The sequence below is a fragment of the Copadichromis virginalis genome, linkage group LG16 (genome assembly GCF_057382275.1).
Source record: "Copadichromis virginalis isolate Kocher_CV1m ecotype Utaka linkage group LG16, C_Virginalis_male_GT1.1, whole genome shotgun sequence".
NCBI lineage: Eukaryota > Metazoa > Chordata > Actinopteri > Cichliformes > Cichlidae > Copadichromis > Copadichromis virginalis.
Window position 1 is genome coordinate 23,839,232 of NC_140633.1, and position 4,732 is coordinate 23,843,963.

Below are 4,732 nucleotides of genomic sequence, written 5' to 3' on the forward strand. Positions count from 1 at the left end.
TCCAAGCGTTTGTCTTCTTTTCTTTTAAATCAGGGGTCCCCAATCCCAGTCCACGAGGGCCGGTGTGTCCCTGCAGGTTTTAGATGTGTCCTTGATCCATCACAGCTGATTTGAATGGATAAATTACCTTCTAAACATGTCTTGAAGTTCTCCAGAGGCCTAGTAATGAACTAATCATGTGATTCGGGTGTGTTGACCCAGGGTGAGATCTAAAACCTGCAGGGACACCGGCCCTCGTGGACTGGGATTGGGGACCCCTGTTTTAAATCCTCAATGAACTGCTAGCAGCTCCTGATTGTGTGATTGGTGTTATTTAAGAGCAACTTTGAGGAGGTGGAACAAACCATTTGAAATGCGGGGGGAGGGGGGGGGGGGGACTATGGGGTCAATAACTAACACCAATGCAAAGAAACTCCATTCTGCCCCATGCTGTCACTGTCATGGCACTGGATCCGTGAACTAGTGTTCATGTGTTTTGGGATTTTTCTAACATTCCTTGATTTTGTGTCATTCATGGTTTTGGTTCTCGTATTGTGTGGACTTGTATTATATTTATAGATTCTAGGCTTTAGCTTTCTGTCACTGTGCTTTCGCTGTGTTGCACGTTTTTTCTTCGTCCTCGTCTCAGTATTTGTCTTGCTCCCTGTTTTATTTTGATAGTCCTGCATTAGTGCATTCAGTTTGTTTCCTCCCTATCTCGTTATGTCAAATTAGGTCCAGCTGTGTTTCCCTCCTGTTGCACATTCCCTCATTACAGCCTGCGTATGTTTGTGTTAGGGTCCCTTTGTTCATCATCGTCGTCAGGTCGTCTGTTTGTCATGCGTCAAGCTCAGGTAGACGTGAATCTGTTTTTTATTAATCTGGGAAGGACTTTGACAGGAAACTCAAGTGACAAAAGTGATTAATACAAAACAATGCAGACCTACTGTAACATGAGCCTGTCATCAACCATAAAGTGTATTTTTTTTCTTTCTCTCAAATCTCTTTATTTGGTTTTCCAGTGTTCTTTATCATAAAGGCAACTAAGATTCAAATATAACTGATTACATATATACAATAAGAATTAAAGTAAAAACAAAACAAAAAAAACAACAACAAAAGAACGTTGGATAGAGGATGCTATTTATCGAACTACCAATGAGGCTCAGTGATCATTTATATCTGTACAGTATTGAAGAGATCTATAAAAGGTTGCCAGGTTGAATGGAATTCCTCCAACCTCCCCTTTAGTAGGAGTTTAATTCTTTCCAGCTGCAAGTGTCTCAATACACCTTGTGTTAACGCTGATGTGGTAGGAGGCACCTTTTGTTTCCAATTTAGTAGAATCAAACGGCGTGCCAGCAGCATCACAAAACGTATCACATTATTTTGGGTGGCTGATAGGTCTACAACAACCGGCTTCACTCCAAATAAAGCACAGATTGGGTCTGGCTTAAGTTTTTTTAAAAAGAATTTTAGACAAGATATGAAAGACATTATTCCAATATGTTGCTATACAGGAACAATTCCAAAACATATGCGCCAGTGAAGCAGGTTGCTGTTTACATCTTTCGCAGGACGAGTTTACATTGGGGAACATTTTTGACAGTTTCAACTTTGATACATGGAGTCTATGTAGCACTTTAAACTGTAAGAGTCCATGACGAATGCAAACAGAGGAAGAGTGTACATTTTCCTGGGCTTTTGTCCATTGATTGTCTGGAATTCTCGTACCAAGGTCACACTGCCAGGCCTCTCTCAGATAGTCAAGTGTGATAATTCCATCCAGTTGTGACAATGCGTTGTGAATTTTTGTTATTAGTCCTTTCTTGAGTGGATCAAACTGAAATAAGTTATCTAAGGCAGAGTCTGGGGGCCGATCTGGAAAAGATGGAAAAAGCCTCCCTACAAAGCTTCCGATCTGTAAGTATTTGAAAAAGTCATTACTGTGCAAGTCAAATTTTTCTTGCAGTTGCCGGAATGTGGGAAAAACCTTGTTGATGAATAAATCCTTTACTGAGTGCAGTCCCTTGTGGTTCCATTAGAGAAATGAAATATTTGAAAGTGAGTGAACTAGAGTCTGAATCTTGGGATTTTTGTGCCTGGATCCATATTGCTGGGAGACCACACGGTCCCCTTGAGGGACCCCGGTGTGTATACCATAATGTCGAACATGCAGTCACTCAAATGTTCCCTGCCGGTTTGTAGAAGTATTCATGATTCACGTAATTTCTCATAATGATGATGATTTTCACTCCGCTGCATCTCTTCCTGGGTAGAAGTATCCTAACAATACATTTCTTGTATGAATATGAAAATGGTATTTGTTTAAAAGTTATAATTTAGCCTTTGCAGTAAAACTGTTGTAAAGTCTACTTCTTTACATCATGAAAAGGATGAATGAGTAAGAAACCCACCCAGGACATTTAGTGTTGGCTTCTCACTGTGAAAGTAATTGCATTTGAGATCAGGTATGCTTGTGACATTTCAGTAAAAGCATAGAAACGTAACTCGTTCACCACTCTTGATGACTGGTCTTCAAGTTTTTCACAGTTGGCAGAAGCTGCAAAGTTTCTGAGATCTGGTTGCTCATGTTTTCTTCTTAGTTTGAACTAAACTTGTGCAGTAAGCAAAATATATTAAATCTTTGAAGTGTGGTCAGTCTGCAGCAGGTGGACAGGAAGTAAACTGCAACTTCCCCTGAACATTCTTGTACTAAAATTGCTTGGTTTTTAAAAAACTAACATTAGACAGTTAACTCAAGTATTATGATGAGTTAGTAGCTTCTGTCTCCACATAACCAGCATCAGGGTGCAGAATCATTATAAATGTCCTTTCCGTTACAGTACATGCGCATTAAACATCAATAACCTCCCACTGAATTATAATATCTTGCCTTTTTAAATTGCATTTCAGCAGTTTCCTTTTGTAGTTCTTACACATTTTGTATATACAGCAACAGTCATCAGCCAAATAACCACATTACTATGTAACTATGCAATAAACGATAGCAAATATTTCTAAATTAAGCTCCCATGCTTCCCTGAATGTGATCAAGAGAATTGATAATTTCAGAATTGTTTAATATTAAACTGCCACTGTTCATCTGCAGAAATGATGCTTAGAAAAAAGGTGATTGATAATTGTGACAAGCGTTAGACTAACGCTGCACGCAAAGGAGGGAGGCACTAACGTCACTTAAGACCAACCTGATATTTACCAAACCCACATCAACGCTTAAGCTGGGCTGACTACCAAGGCTTTAAGTGGTAAGTACAATATTTTATTTAACAATAATTTTTTTAGGTTTGGATTTTTAGGCAGAGCAAGACCTTTCTAGGCCTAGTGTTTGGATTTGGAGAGCTGATCTTTAAAACTGAATAGGGAAAAATATAATGGGAGCTAATAAGGCTTTAGTTTCAGTTATCGCATCTTAAATATTACAGAAAAAGGTTCTCGTAATGCCTCCATCACAAGCGGCATGAACGTGGCATTTAAAGTGTGGATTTTTTTTTTAATCATATGTATCACCTTAAGTTATACTTCACTAAAGCTATTCTGTACTTGTTTTTCTGGATAAATGATTATTGTTAAAAATATCTAAAACGGCTAATCTGTCTTTGTGTAATACTTTTAAAAAACTTTTTTTTTTCTTTACTGAAGCCACAAACTAGATTGGATTTTCTTTAGTAACCTTTTTTCCACTCCGTATACATGCATATCACTCAACAGACAATTATTCTAAAGCTAATTGATTAATAAACATAAAGCTTTATTTAATTCCTTCTAAAAAATGTATGTAAATTTTTTTTTTAAAAGTCTTGTTTCTACACATTTATATTTTATTGCTTACTGTAGTTAGAATATTATGTAAAAATGTATGGGATCACTCAAACGAGGAGTTATTAACATTTTCAGTATTTTGTGTCATATCAAAGTATGAGTCGATTGAGGAAAAGTACTGGGGTACACAAAGTTAGTTGCACCAATGATACATTTTGAAAGAAAATCTCAACCAGATTTCTGCTTCTTGAGTATTAAAAGCACTTCTTAGTTAGGTCCTGTCAGTGCTGTTTTACAAAAATTAAAATTCATTCTCCAATAGTTTGGCAGCAAACGACTCCTCTGCCCATGAGTCTACCTAAATCTAAAGCTTCAGCACTACTGACTTTATTTTCTAGGAAACACACTGGACATCACAAACTGTGCACAGCAGGTTTTCAGGCCGTGCTTTCTCTAAACAAAATTTCAGTATGACATGCAACAGCTGCAGGTGTTCGTCCTCACAGGTTCCAGCATGCTACTGAATAAAGGTGAGACTTCACTAGTGTGTCAACTGCACTGCTCTCTAAACTTCCTCTTCCCCTGCAGCTGAGCTAAAAGCAGACTGTCATCACAATTCGCTTAATTATTCATTCCTTTTATTTTAAAAGAGCCAGCTGCAGTTTTTCTTCTGATGCCAAAGATTTGAAAGCGACAAAGAATGCAAGCCATAGTGAAAACTTTAGCAAAGACTGGAAATGAACCAAGTTTAATATTAAGAAATGTCAATAAACATGACAAGCGTTCGTCTAACACTGCATAAAAAGGAGGGAAGCGTTGGCGTCAGTTAAGACCAAACATATTTATTAAACCCCCATCAACACTTATTGATAAAGCTGGGCTGAATACCAAGGCTTTAAGTACAATATTGTAATGGTTTCCAGTTTTTTCTTTTGTTTTTAATTTATTTAAAGATCCGAGGAGTGTAAAA